General features: G+C 47.0%; 1 protein-coding gene and 1 long non-coding RNA gene across 8 annotated transcripts in view; both read left to right on the top strand.

Moving 5' to 3' along the window:
- PIK3CB (phosphatidylinositol-4,5-bisphosphate 3-kinase catalytic subunit beta) overlaps positions 1 to 15,397 on the top strand; it is a 2,502,085-nt gene that overhangs the window by 1,178,135 nt on the left and 1,308,553 nt on the right. The window lies entirely within an intron of this gene.
- On the top strand, positions 12,083 to 13,154 carry LOC138491476 (uncharacterized). The gene is made up of 3 exons (XR_011276018.1): positions 12,083 to 12,205; positions 12,318 to 12,426; positions 12,657 to 13,154. It is a non-coding gene; the product is annotated as an uncharacterized lncRNA (long non-coding RNA).

Raw genomic sequence — 15,397 nt, 5'->3', positions numbered from 1 at the left:
TTAATCCTTGCATCCACTGGAGAGATTTCAGAGCTGGAGAGATACGATCCCAGGGCTTGAGGCCAAGGACAAGTCTCGCAGTCCTGTTCTGGATTAGTTGCAGAGGGCGGAGAGTAGAGGCAGGTAGATTTAGAAAGAGGCTGTTACAATAGTCCAAGCTAGAGAGAACCAGAGCCTGAGGTACCATGAGCTTCTGGGGGAAGGAGAGGAAAGAGTACCTCTGAGGAGGTGCAGTCGGAAATGTGACATTTTAGAGACCTCAGAGATGTGGGTGGAGAAGGAAAGGGTGGAGTCAAAGATGACCCTGAGGTTCTTAGCCTCGCAGGTGGGGGTAGGAGGAGGGCCAAGGGAGGCCGGCCAGAGAGTGAGGGGAAAGGATGGTGAAGGTGTGCCGATGAGGAGGATCTCCGTCTTGCTGGCATTCAGACAAAGATCATTGGCGGCACACCAATCTTGAATGGCAGTTATGCAATCAGAGATGAGAGAGGGAAAGGAAGTGGCAGAGGGCAGCTTGAAAAGGAGTTGTGTCGTCGGCGTAGCACTGGAAATTTTAGCAGACAATGGCAATGCAGTGGGTGAGAGTTGCCAGGTATTGGTTGAAAAGCCAGGGCGAGAGGTTAGCTCTTGCTTTCTTGCTCTTGTTCAGGTTGTCAAGGATGCCATGTGTGAATCCGTTCAGTCAGGTCTGGACATGGCTGATTGTGTTAGCCTGTCCATGGCGGCGAGCACCGTAATGCGCAGATTTGCGTGGTTGCGGAAGTCGGGGTTTGCTCCTGAAGTGCAGGACCGGCTTCTCTACATGCCATTTGATGTTGAACATCTTTCTGGCAGCAAGGCTGACGAGAGCCTTGAGAGGTTGCAGACCTTCAAAGCTGCAGCGAAGTTGGTGAGCGCTGCAGTTCGCCAACCTCCGCCTTTTCGTCCTAGGGGACAGCAATGGAGGGGACGTTCCTTTCGATACTACTCTTCCTTTGGTAGATCGAGAGGGGCTGCAAGTCAAAAGGGCCACCGTAGAAGTGCCAGAGGTGGAAAACAAGGTACTTGAGGTGCCAAGGCCGCTCAGGCAGTTGCCTCTTTACCCTCAGGCAATGCCACAGCCGCTTCAGCTCAGTCATGAGGCCATGTCCATGGTTCGCCGGTTGGGGGAAGGCTGGCGCAGCATCTTGTAGAATGGTGTGCCATTACTTCAGATGTGTGGGTTCTGGAGATCACAGCGCACGGCTACTGTCTTCACTTCCGGCACAGGCCTTACGACAATCCACCAGGGAATCTCTCTTTGAAGAGTCCGGATCCGCTCCTTGCGCAGGAAATCAAATCCCTGCTGGAGAAAGGCGCCATAGAATTGGTGCCTGTAGCGGAGAGGAACAAGGGATGGTATTCCCCTTATTTTTTGATTATGAAGAAAGATGGGGGATAGAGACCCATCATGGACTTGCGTGGTTTGCACGAGCTCCTCACGAAGGACAGATGGTTACTCTCTCTCAAGTCTTCCAGGCCCTTCAACTTCAGGACTGGTTGGTGTCTCTTGACCTCAAGGACGCTTACTTTCATGTGCCGATCCATCCCAAGCACAAGAAGTACCTGAGGTTCGCGGTTGGCGACTCGCATTTTCAGTTTCGGGTCCTGCCGTTCGGATTGACCTCCGCCCCAAGGGTTTTCACCAAGCTCATGGTGGTGGTGGCAGTGTATCTCAGGAAAGGGGGGATTCACGTCTACCCCTACCTGGACGATTGGTTGATCAGGGCGCGCTCTCCAGAGCTAGTCCTGGATCATCTGTCAGTCACCTGCCACTCCCTTCACAGGCTGGGCTTCTCCCTCAACTTAATGAAGTCCCACTTGACGCCAACCCAGCAGCCCCAGTACATCGGAGCAGTGCTCGACACACCCCTGGGGCAGTGTTTTCCTCCCCAGGTGAGGGCTCATCACATTCTGCAGATGGTGCACAAGTTTCAACATGCCCAGAGTCTCCCGACATTCGAGTTCTTGAGGTTGCTTGGCCTCATGGCATCCTGCATTCTTTTGGTGCCAGAGGCTCGTCTGCGGATGAGATCTCTGCACTGGGCTCTCAAGATGCAGTGGTCACAGTCCTCCAGCAGGATGTCTCAAGATGCAGTGGTCACAGTCCTCCAGCAGGATGTCGGACCCCATTCAGGTGCCGCCCTCGGTCGCCCAGGACCTTCTGTGGTGGACCGTCGAAGGCAATCTGATGAAGGGGGCTCCATTTTGGCTACCCTGGCCGGAGGTGACGATCGTGACAGAAGCATCTCTCACGAGATGGGGAGCTCATGCCAACGAGTTGACAACGAGTTGACAGTCAGCGATCGTTGGTCTCCGTCAGAGTCCAGACTCCATATCAATCTGTGGGAGCTGAGGGCTGTCAGCCCTGCTGACTGTGCGAGGGAAGAATGTCCTGATTCTGACGGACAACACAGTGGCCATGCACTACCTCAACAAAAAGGGGGGGGGCAGGGTTACTTCCTCTGTGCAGGGAGGCGATGCAGCTCTGGTTCTGGGCCATCCAGCAGGAAATTTCGATCTTGGCAGTTCATCCGGCCGGAGACGAAAACAAGAAGGCGGACGCTCTGAGCAGGCAGAGCGCGATCTCTCATGAGTGGGAGCTGGCTCAGGAGATTCTCTTGGAGATCTTTGCCCTTTGGGGTACCCCACAAGTGGATCTCTTCGCCTCCAGTGTCCACCGGAAGTGCGAAAGGTTCTGCTCGTCAGAATTTCCTCCAAGAGGAGCCTTGGGGGACGCGTTCGTGGTGGAGTGGTCCTTCCCACTGATGTACGCGTTTCCTCCAGTTCCCGCCATCCCGCAAGTGCTGCGCAGGTTACGGAGGTTCGGTTCCCGGATGATCCTCATTGCTCCGGCATGGGCCCGGAGGACGTGCTACCCGGACCTTCTAGACTTCTCAAACATCTGCCCTCCACGCTGTCTTCCCTACCGAGACGATCTGCTCTCACGGGAGGGGGGGGTCTGGTTCTCCATCCAGAGGTCAGATCCCTCAACCTTCACGCTTGGCTTCTGAAAGGTTGAGGTATAAAGATTGGGACCTCCCTGAAGACATGATGGAGGTTTTGCTTTTGGCCACCCGGTCTGCAACAAAGTCCCTGTACCGTTGCCGTTGGAGAAAGTTCTGCAACTGGTGCAGGGTTAAGAATGTGGATCCTTTTTCGTGTGAAATTCCTGTGGTTCTGTCTTTTTTGCTTTCTTTAGCCCACAAGGGCCTGCAAGTGGGTACAATTAAAGGTTACCTTGCGGCGCTGTCCATATTTAAGCGCTCGTCTGAGGAGTGTTCTTATTTCAAAATTCCTTTAATTTCTCAGTTTCTGAAAGGGCTCACAAATGTGTTTCTACCGTCACCTTTCCAGGTGCCTGGTTGGGATTTGAACCTTGTTCTAAAATTCCTAATAGGTGCTCCATTTGAGCCTTTACATTCTTGTCCTTTGAGACTGTTAACCCTTAAAACTGTATTTTTAGTTGCGGTTACTTCCGCTCGCAGAGTGAGTGAGTTGCAAGCACTTTCAGTTAAGCCACCCTTCACTGTGTTTCATAAGGACAGGGTTGTCCTTAGGGTTCGTCCTTCCTTTCTTCCGAAAGTGGTGTTGGAATTTCATTCAAGCCAGAAGGTCATTCTTCCGGCATTTTATCCTCCTCCGCATCCTGGTAAGGAAGAGGAGAGGCTCCATAGGTTGGATCCTAGGAGAGCTTTAAGTTTCTACATCTCGTGCATGTCCCGGGTCGAGTGGACAATTAGCTCTTTGTAGGATAACGCTGGAAGGCGTTTGGGACAAGCTGTTACTAAGCAGACTTTGTCTAGATGGATTATCTTGGCAATTTCTGAATGTTACCTCTTGGCGGGTAAGGACCCTTCGGTAGGTTTACGGGCCCATTCTACTAGGCGTATGGCTGCCTCTTCTGCCCTGCAGAGGGGTGTTCCTGTTCGTAGCATCTGTGAAGCAGCCACATGGGCTTCGGTCCATAGTTTTGTAAGACACTACTCCCTAGATTCTAGATTGGCAAGGCGGTCCTCTATTCTGCAATTTGATTGGGCATTCTAAATTTCTATATTCTAAATTCTTTTCCCTCTTCCACGGTTGCTACTGCTTTGGGAGTCATAGATATGGAATATGTCGGAGGACCCAATCCCCTTGAAGAACAAATTACTCTCTTACCTGGTAACGTTCTTTCGATGGGATGGTCCGACGACGCATTCCATATCGCTTCCTCCCTACCTGCCCCGCTGCAGAATTTCTTTTGCGATGGCAGCTTACGTTTCCGCAAGGCTTTCTGTGGTCATACTGGCAGAAGATTGGTGCCACACGTTCTGGGGAAAAAACTACAACTGAGGCTACGGGCGTCGTGTATCCTACTTATAACATCCGGTGATGTCGGCTCGACGGAGGCCCTCGAGGACATCGTATCGACGTCATCGACGCAGGACGCAGAAAAAACAATTCCGAACCAGCACAGCTGTGGTGATTACCTGTCATAGATATGGAATACGTCGTCGGACCATCCCATCGGAAGAACGTTACCAGGTAAGAAAGAAACTTGTTCTTCTGACAGTGGACGTTACTGCTATTAGAACATCTCGAGGTCTTGCTCCAGGGTCATTCCGTTTTGGGCCAACTCTGTGTATTCAATCAAACCCAATTTGGTCTGGCTGCGTTTTCGGGAGCATGGTACTGAAACATGACTGCATAGTGTCTTTAAGGTCACGGTCTTGGATTGTTTCAATGAGGCCCTTGATCCTGATGTTAGATCTTCTTGAATGGTTTTCAAGGTCTTCTGCCAGTAATTCCAAGTTGGTTGTTGCGTTAGCCAGCTGCTCTAGCAGGACGCTGTCCTGGTTAGATTTTTCTGCTACATTTGATAAGCCATTTTCGACTATATCTGTTCTGCCTTCCAGGTCCGCAATTTCTCTGCTTACCTCATGGAGGGAAGATTTCAGTTCCTCCTTCATCTGTTCCAAATGGTTGTGGAACGTGTTCGTAAGTCTGGCTTCCATTCCCTTCAGGCAATTTAGGAGTTCCTCTCTGACGCCATAGTGTTTGGTGATGCTGCCACTGTGTGGTTGGGTCGTTCCAGAGGACGGGGAGGTGAATCACTCTCCATTCGTCGACACTGACCCCAGCACTTTTCAAGTTGATCCACTTGAGTTTTAGTCTGTGTTCTCGATTGTGACTGTCCGGACCTTCCCCTTGCCCCTGGCATCAGAGCTGCTCCTTTGGGAGCAGTCAGTGCCACTCGGAAGCAGCGTAGTTACCTTCTTGACAAAAGTGTATGCCTCCTTCACTGCTTGGAACTCTTAGGCCAATTGACGTGCTTCTTTACTGTTCTTGTTGCCTTTTGTCGCACTCTCTGGATCCCTGGGGCGCTTTTGGGTTGCGCTTGTTTACATTCTTAGTGGTAGCTCCAGGTGGGTATTATGTCCCGTGCCCACCGTGCATTTGTTCAATGTAAGTGTCTGTTATGTGACAGGGCCCCAGGTTTATCCCAGTTCTGTGCTTGTGCGAATGTCAGCGTGTGTGTTTGGCCCAGCTCACATACCACATACCTGGTCCACAAGCCTTATAGGGAGCTTCCCTCAGCCTGTGCGTTCTGACCGCTCGCCCCCAGCGCACACGGTAGATGCCGGGGATGGGCGGCAAGCGCACTGACAGTTGCCACATATGCCGGCTGGACCACAGTACAGTGAAGGCAGGCTTCTAATGCTGCCCCCTGTTACGTCTCGGGTAGGTGAAGGACCAAGGAGGGTTGCCTGCTATTCTTATCAAGTTAGCTGATTTGGATCTTCTGTTGTGTCTAGCGAGAAGGTTTGAGACTGGTGACCCACTGGGTTGGACTCTTTCTTGAAGCGTATTGTGGCTCTTTGTTGCCTAGAGAGGACTGGAAAATGCCTCTTACTTCACTCTAAGCTGGGTTTGGTAGTTCGGTGTTTGCTCCCGCCTCTTACGGTTCAGGCGAGTGGCCTGCGGCTCCCCCGGGCCCAATGTGAGCAGCGCCTTCCTGGGCAGCCCTCACTCCCCCCCACAGACGCGCCTGGACTGGACCGCTGGGTCGCTCTCAACAGGGCTTGATGGATTAATCTCTGCTGTACGGGCCTGCTTGGAGGGTACCCTGATCCGCTCATGCGAACCAGCAGTTCAATCTCCTTGTGGGGGTCTGGGTTGTAGGGACAGGGGGACCTTATGTGTGGGGGCTGGTGTGCGGCCGCTCCCCCCGACTCCCTCCGGGGCCCCTCAATGGACGCCAGAAGGCCGATGGCTCCCCAACACCCCACCCACTCTCCTTACCCCTGGTTCTTGTCTGGCAAACGCATGGCTTCTATCTTGGGTTTCAGGCAGGCACTGCCTCCGAGCGACTTCTCCTGATCCTTCTCCGTCTCACTGCACTATGCAAGCTCCAGTGTCACTGGATGCAGCCTCACGGGCCCCAAAGGTCTTCGTTCGATGGGTAGGCACGTATTTGCTTTCACACTGTTGCTTCTGGGCTTGGACCCTCTCCGTGTTGATGCCGACCTGTACCTGCAGGGCCAACGAGGCGTTGCTTCTCAAAGCCTGGTGCAGCCAGAGCTGGCCCAGTCCACAGTATTTCAGAGGGGGTTAAGAGTCCCCAGCCGGGTTCCTTCCTTGTTGGCCTCTGCGTTGGGACACAAGCACTCTCAATCCGCGTCTCTCGCTCCTGTGCCTTGTGTTGGATCACTCCTCCGGGACAGAGATGCCGGGAGGACAGGGAAGCATCTCGGCCTCTGCGTTCTCGTAGCTCTGCAGGTTCCACGGCAGCTGGCTGCAGCGTGTAGACCCTTTGTAGGAGGGGTGGCTCAGGGGGATGACCGCCAATGTTACTGGATTCCGCCAATGTTGGTCACCGGGCCCCAGTAACGATCCGATGCAGCCGCTCTGCAGTAGGACCCAGTGGGCGGAACCAACCCGGCATTCGATGAAACGCTGTGCCGGTACCCCCTCTGATGTGGCTTCACGTTGAGGCCCCCTCCTGATGCTCGTATGTTGGGACAGGTGTTCAGATCAGCTCGCTTCTCTTGATGTTTTTCGTTGCAACCTTGCGCCCTCGGGCGTCCCTGCAGCATTACCGCGTTTCTGGCCTCCACAGATCCAGGCCGCATGGGGGGGGAGCACCTTTCTGCAGACTGTTAACTGGGGTCCCCACTCCGTTTTCCTTTGGGGTTCCGTCGACCACCTTGTTACCCCTTCTCCTTTTTGCTCCTTCTTAAGCATGTTGTCACATCTATTGTCTTATTCGGTGGAATCACACAAGGATGGAGGAAAGGGGACAGGGCGTATGAGAATTAAAGTTACTCACTGTAGTGACTAGTGTACTCCTAGTCCTTAGTTCCTTTCCTTCATAAGTCCCCCGCTAGTAGATCAGGAGCTAAAATTATCAGCATAGCCTGGTATTCAAGCCTCCAATATGTCAAAAGGGGACTGAGGTGCGGCGCGCGGGGCCTCAGGGGCATTCCTATGCCCTATGCTAAACTTAAAAGGGTAGCTTATTTTTCTCTGCAAAAGATTGGGATTCCGTCCCCATGTTGGGGGACTCCCGCAAGAATGGATTAAAGGGGGCTAAGGACTTTAATTTCTAACATCATCCTTAGTTTTATATGAGGCAGGGAAACCCCTCTTAGTTATAGGGACAGATAGGGTTCTTGCTTATTTTTCTGTTAAAGATTTATGCCAATAAGCATGCCACCTTTGTGTCCCGTTTCTACTTGTGCACCCTTACAGATTTCAATTAACATTTTGCAATCTGTGTGGGCTACCATAACCCATGATGGCCTTCCCGAGACTGACTAAAACTCATTCACAGGTCTAAGTATTGGATCCAAGCCCCTTAGTGGAAGTGATATAGCCTCAGCACGAGAACGTCTCAGACCCGATTGAGGCAGATCATGACGTCTCCTCCACCTGACCCTTCTCTTTCATCACTTCACCCTGATGAATTTACTATTTATTTTACTTCTAAAGTCAGTAATCTTCATTCCTCTCTAGGATCCTCTTCCTTTCATTATGATCCAGGTGCTTGATTTCCCTTTATTTGGATACTGATGATTTCTTATCTTGTGCTCATACTACTGCCTCTCCTCTTGCTCCTATACTGCCTTCTATTGTTCCTGTCTATCCTTACTTTCCGAACTTGTCTTGTCACATTTCACTTTCTTCAACTTTTACTTCTCAATTTAAACATGCTGTCATCATTCTTGTTCCCCAAAATACCCTCACTTCATCCATCTCTCCCTGCTAAATTTCAGTCCTAATTTTTTTATTTTTTTTCTCGGACATGTGTTTTTGCCCAATTCTGGACTTATTTATGTCACCAATCTCCTCTTCCTTACCATCAATTCGGTTTCTGTCCATTTCACTCCGCAAAACCGCTTTACAGTGCATAGCCAATTGACTTTCAGCTTGCCATGCTAAACTCATCCTCAGTTCTTGGCCTTCTGGACCTTTCTGCAGATTTCAATACTGTTAAACCTCCTTCTTTTTTTTTTTTCTGCTCTAACGCTTCATGGTATCACGTCACTCCTACTGCCCTCACACCCTCCAGGAGGGCGTCCTCCCCTGTGAGACTAGGGAGGTGGGCCCACTGTGCAACATTCCCCCTAGGGATGGCGGAAAGCGAGACCTCACAGGGAGAGACTTCCTTTATGGGGATAGGGACTAAGTTTCCTTGATGGAAGTCCCAGACCTTCTTGCACTTGAGACCATCAAACCCATAAAGTCTGCTGAGAAACAATCTGAAAGCACTACTGTATGTTATTTTTATTTTACATATAAATTGTGACAAATCTGGCAATATCACCCCTTTTCTTTCTACAGGAAACCCTTCCATAATGATGAAAGTAGGGGGTTGTTTTAAAGGCACTATAACTTTTACCTTCTCTTTCCCAGACAAACTTGAGCCTGTTCTCCATGTGTGCATTACTATGATGAAGCAGCATCATGAAGGTCCTATGGAGAATAATTCTACTTCAACTGTGACGAGGATGCCCTGCACAAATGCGAGAGAAGTATCAACAACGATAGAGTTGTTAGAAACAAAAGACGAGGATCCAAAATTAGGAACCCTCCCGTCCCCTGCACTCTATCATAAGTCCATCAATTGATGGTTCAGCAATTTTAAATGCATTTGTTGTAGTTAATTATATTCTGATCAAGTTAGTAGTAAGACTGAACACTCAGTGATTTTGTAAAAAAACCCAAAACGGGGAGGTTTTTAATTAATGTCACAGTAAATTCACCATACAGATTTGAAGTGAAAAAGCCAAAATGACTGTGTACAAAAAAACATGAAAACAGTAAACAATGATAGTCCATTTATACAATTCGTGGCTGACGCGTTTCGGGATATTCATCCCCCCTTCTTGAGCCTATTGGGTTTGGACTGCAAAACCTAAACAGACATGAAAAACAACATTTAAACAAACATAATATACGCATGTAAAGTGCTAAACATAGTGGTCCTTATTGAACCCACATCGAATTCACATATATAGGTATATCCTAACTGGAGTAGTTCAAATGTAACTATCTGAGGTATTCATAAACGTTACTCCCCAATAAGGGGTACCCACTGTGGCCAGTGCACCAGGAACAAATCCATGTTCTATATCAGAAAATAATCAAAGGAATAGAGGTGATTACCCATCTGTGAGAAACATCTCCAAGGAGTGTGTGCCAAAAAAGTAGAGTTGCGGCATACCTTAAGTATAGTGGAGGTGAGGCGTAAGAAAACCCTCAAAGTTTGGTGAACTCGTGTTTCTCAGTTCTACCCGCCAGGCGGTGGAGAAAACCCTCGTCTCAGGCGTGCAAGATGCCTATACATGAGACATAAATAAAGCGGTTCTAAGAGTTTGGATATTCATTACACATGTAATTGGTCAAAAACAATTATTATATTTAAAGTTTGTTCACAGAAAACCCTAACAACAAAGAAATAAAGGGACAACAGTCCCTTATGAATAGAGATGAGTAGAAATGAATTAGGTCCATAAGTGCATAACGGGCGTGAAAAAACAATGGAAGCATATGTAGAGCTCTCGCTTACCTTACAATCTGCAAGTTAAAACGGGAGTTACACGTGCGGATGCACTGCTTGCCCGGAAATATTCATATGTCCCAAAATATCCTCGGGAACCAGAATCTAAAGTGCTCGGCTGTAAACATGAAAGAAGCAAACAATTCAGAATGCTCCCCAGTGGAAAGAGGGGATCTAATGGATCGTAGTTTGAAATAGGTAAGGCGCCATTGATATCCTGTTGTATTTACCTCTGCCAAGTAGTTTCAATGAAGCTATACAATCGCGTGTGAAAGCAGAAGCCGCTTCTGTTGCTCAATGTACAGACACCAGCCCATCCAGAACCGAGTGTGTGTGTGGGGAAGATAAAAAAAGGACTAAGTAAAATCTTCATGTGCACCATAGCTGAAATGCTGGTGTTAAAATGAGCGCCATTGTGGAAAGTGTATTGCACAACGGAAAAGAGCATGCTGTTGGATTACAACAAGCAATAATCCACATTGTAAGATTGGACAGTATGTTCGGGATGAGTCTCATAGAGAATTCTAATTATGTTAGTTGTCAAAGGACCCCAGATAAATTATTTTACGGATAATCTAGGTTAAATGAATATACGTGCTGAGTACTATGGCCACAGTGGGAAACCTCCCAAGTGGGAGCTCTAGTGTATGTTAAATAAACCTAAATACAGGACATGTTATATGTTATAAAAACTAAAAAGTGCACTGGTGTAACCGTGGAAACGCCCCCAGTGGAGCAGCATGAATACCAACTCCCTATCAATGCGTTAAAAGGCAGAAGCAACGCATTCTAGGACATAAGTAATTAAACAGTGGGCCGGTCGACATGTCCCGGACTCATATGGTTTTAACAGTTGTTCCACTGTGGAAGACAGAAATCACACTCAATAAGTACATTAGAGTGGATTCCATTATAGTTAAATCCAGTCAAAACCATTAAAGAAACAGAAAGGAATTTCGAAAGAGTGTGAACAAGGTAAACTGTCTTTACTCACACACAATATAGACCAGAGAGGACAGTGAAAGAAGATATCTTAAAACACTACAGTATGTTAGCACCATTGTTCTATAGGAGAACATGGAGCAAGGTCAAGTTCAGATAAAACACCTCAGGGAAAATTCCTCATTGAACCCTTCTGGGTTAAGTGTGTCTAGCTGGTGTATCCAAAACTTCTCCCTGCGGGAGAGGATGGATTGGTAGACTACCATGTTCTCCTATAGAACAATGGTGCTAACATACTGTAGCGTTTTAAGATATCTTCTTTCACTGTCCTCTCTGGTCTATACTGTGTGTGAGTAAAGACAGTTTACCTTGTTCACACTCTTTCGAAATTCCTTTCTGTTTCTTTAATGGTTTTGACTGAATTTAACTATAATGGAATCCACTCTAATGTACTTATTGAGTGTGATTTCTGTCTTCCACAGTGGAACAACTGTTAAAACCATATGAGTCCGGGACATGTCGACCGGCCCACTGTTTAATTACTTATGTCCTAGAATGCGTTGCTTCTGCCTTTTAACGCATTGATAGGGAGTTGGTATTCATGCTGCTCCACTGGGGGCGTTTCCACGGTTACACCAGTGCACTTTTTTAGTTTTTATAACATATAACATGTCCTGTATTTAGGTTTATTTAACATACACTAGAGCTCCCACTTGGGAGGTTTCCCACTGTGGCCATAGTACTCAGCACGTATATTCATTTAACCTAGATTATCCGTAAAATAATTTATCTGGGGTCCTTTGACAACTAACATAATTAGAATTCTCTATGAGACTCATCCCGAACATACTGTCCAATCTTACAATGTGGATTATTGCTTGTTGTAATCCAACAGCATGCTCTTTTCCGTTGTGCAATACACTGTCCACAATGGCGCTCATTTTAACACCAGCATTTCAGCTATGGTGCACATGAAGATTTTAATTAGTCCTTTTTTTTATGTTCCCCACACACACACTCGGTTCTGGATGGGCTGGTGCCTGTGTAGATCGTTGCCAGGGAGACACTGAGACCCTCCACAGTCCACACGAGCATCTCATCCCCCCGATCGGGAGGCGCTCGTATTTTAGTTACATTGAGCAACAGAAGCGGCTTCTGCTTTCACACGCGATCGTATAGCTTCATTGAAACTACTTGGCAGAGGTAAATACAACAGGATATCAATGGCGCCTTACCTATTTCAAACTACGATCCATTAGATCCCCTCTTTCCACTGGGGAGCATTCTGAATTGTTTGCTTCTTTCATGTTTACAGCCGAGCACTTTAGATTCTGGTTCCCGAGGATATTTTGGGACATATGAATATTTCCGGGCAAGCAGTGCATCCGCACGTGTAACTCCCGTTTTAACTTGCAGATTGTAAGGTAAGCGAGAGCTCTACATATGCTTCCATTGTTTTTTCACGCCCGTTATGCACTTATGGACCTAATTAATTTCTACTCATCTCTATTCAAAAGGGACTGTTGTCCCTTTATTTCTTTGTTGTTAGCGTTTTCTGTGAACAAACTTTAAATATAATAATTGTTTTTGACCAATTACATGTGTAATGAATATCCAAACTCTTAGAACCGCTTTATTTATGTCTCATGTATAGGCATCTTGCACGCCTGAGACGAGGGTTTTCTCCACCGCCTGGCGGGTAGAACTGAGAAACACGAGTTCACCAAACTTTGAGGGTTTTCTTACGCCTCACCTCCACTATACTTAAGGTATGCCGCAACTCTACTTTTTTGGCACACACTCCTTGGAGATGTTTCTCACAGATGGGTAATCACCTCTATTCCTTTGATTATTTTCTGATATAGAACATGGATTTGTTCCTGGTGCACTGGCCACAGTGGGTACCCCTTATTGGGGAGTAACGTTTATGAATACCTCAGATAGTTACATTTGAACTACTCCAGTTAGGATATACCTATATATGTGAATTCGATGTGGGTTCAATAAGGACCACTATGTTTAGCACTTTACATGCGTATATTATGTTTGTTTAAATGTTGTTTTTCATGTCTGTTTAGGTTTTGCAGTCCAAACCCAATAGGCTCAAGAAGAAGGGATGAATATCCCGAAACGCGTCAGCCACGAATTGTATAAATGGACTATCATTGTTTACTGTTTTCATGTTTTTTTGTACACAGTCATTTTGGCTTTTTCACTTCAAATCTGTATGGTGAATTTACTGTGACATTAATTAAAAACCTACCCCTGTTTCTGGGTTTTTTACAAAATCACTGAGTGTTCAGTCTTACTACTAACTTGATCAGAATATTATTAATTAACTACAACAAATGCATTTAAAATTGCTGAACCATCAATTGATGGACTTATGATAGAGTGCAGGGGACGGGAGGGTTCCTAATTTTGGATCCTCGTCTTTTGTTTCTACTTATATTGTTATTGTGATCCTGTGCCAGGTTCACGTTTCCTCCCCCGCACCTCAAAAAAATATGTGTACTTCTACACATTATTGAATAAATCAATCTCTAATTTTAGAATACCAGGGAGTGCTTCTACTGATCTACCCCTTTGCTAACGATAGAGTTGTTATCCAGCTACTGAAAATATTCATCAAATGAAAAGGGAATAGGGACGAAACAATACACACAGAGGCAGCAGTAGTCCGAAATGGGGAAGTGGTAGAAGTAGTTGGAAACAGAGAAGCCATGAGCAAACAAGACTTTATATATTGGTTCGTGGTCAGAGAAGCAGAGGAGACGTGGGCAAGTGAATGCTCAGGAACGAACTGGAGATTCGCACACTGGTTTGTGGCTAGAAGAGTGGAAGACAAGTAAGCAAATAAGCCTCTGAGCACAATCCGGGATCTACCAAGGCAGTTTGTGGTCGTCAGTCAAGACGGGAGACTGACAGAACAATGCGGTAGATGCTCCCAGGGGGAGCTTTGCCAGCTGGTGCTGTCGACGACTTGACGAGATGCGGCTTGGCCCTACCGACCCCACCGACACAGAAACCGAAGTGGGAGATGGCTGTCATATCTGCAATTTACACAGCAGATGGGAGGTCGGGGAAAAGGAGCCCAGAAGCCATTGGCTTCTATAACTGGTGCCACTTTCAAACAGTAAATGTGGGTCCAGTACGATTGAAAGAATGTTGAGGAGGAGCCCAGAGACATCTTCTTTTGTGAGCAGTGCCGCTGCAGAAACCAAGCCAAATGGCAATGTGAAGAGTCCAGCGAAGCGTGACTCCAAGCAACATTTAAGACAAGTCGTATGCCGTGACCCACATGCAGGTATCTGGTGGGATGGAGAGGGCTCTGGGAATGCAGAAAAGTTTGACAAAATATGTGAACTGGCAAGAAACGCATGCATTAATCACCAACCATGTATTGAGATGAACTGGTGATTCAAAGAGAAAAAAATAGTGAAATAGAACAAAGTATAAATTCAAAAGCCTCTACATGGAATAAATCCTATTAATCTTTATCACAGTATGGTGGTAAACCATTGGAGATACTTGGCATTATGTTGGACCAAGTATCCCGAGCTAATGAATCCGGAAAACAGACCTTGGCAGCAGAGTAAGCCAAGGCTGTGAGTTGATTAAAGAGAGGAAATATTCTTTGGAACTTTTAAACCACATCAAAGGGAGAGAAAGCCATACCTTTCAGTTGTGGAACTTTCTTTTTGGTACACTTTGGTTTTGCTTTACCTAATTGAGCAAAGCTGTAGGAGAACAGCCAAGAGACATTTTATTTCTTCCCTTTTTGTAGAATTCAGAGTGTGAGTTGGGTTTTGGACACAGAATGGAGAATATTATTTTAGGACGTTCTGACCCTGACCATTCAATAGTTTTGTTGAGGCATGGACACCCCTCGTAGTATTAGGGCTAATGAGGCAATTCCCCCTTTTTTTTAGCTTGAATAAAAGTAAACCAACTGCGCACCCTTACAATATTTATCCAGGAGGAACAATGCACTTTTGATCACAAAAGAACATACAATAGATAAGAAATCCGATTTGACAGGGAGTAGTGAGTTTTTTAAAATGGGGGGAGTTTGAGGGGCATTCTGACCAGGTTGTGGAGGGGAATAAATGGAAGAGTCACCGGGGACAATACATAAGTGGACATACATAGATATATGACATTTTTAAGTGCAGGTAGGGGGTTCGGCCAGCATTGCTCTGGATGTGACCATGATATGTGAAGTCCTAGAGTGGAGGCAGATAGAGGCATGTTAGAGGCGAGGGGAAAATGTTAGCTAGCAGGCAGATGAGAGGTAGGTTTAAAGCATAAGTCGGAGGCGAGGAGTTGAGCTTTTAGTTTGCTTTTGAAGAAATCTGTGTGGACTGTTTCTCAGATATCCGGGAAAAGAGAATT

Source organism: Ambystoma mexicanum, chromosome 10 (assembly GCF_040938575.1).
Source record: "Ambystoma mexicanum isolate Mex_15411 chromosome 10, UKY_AmexF1_1, whole genome shotgun sequence".
NCBI lineage: Eukaryota > Metazoa > Chordata > Amphibia > Caudata > Ambystomatidae > Ambystoma > Ambystoma mexicanum.
This window is presented reverse-complemented; position numbering and strand designations above follow the sequence as displayed.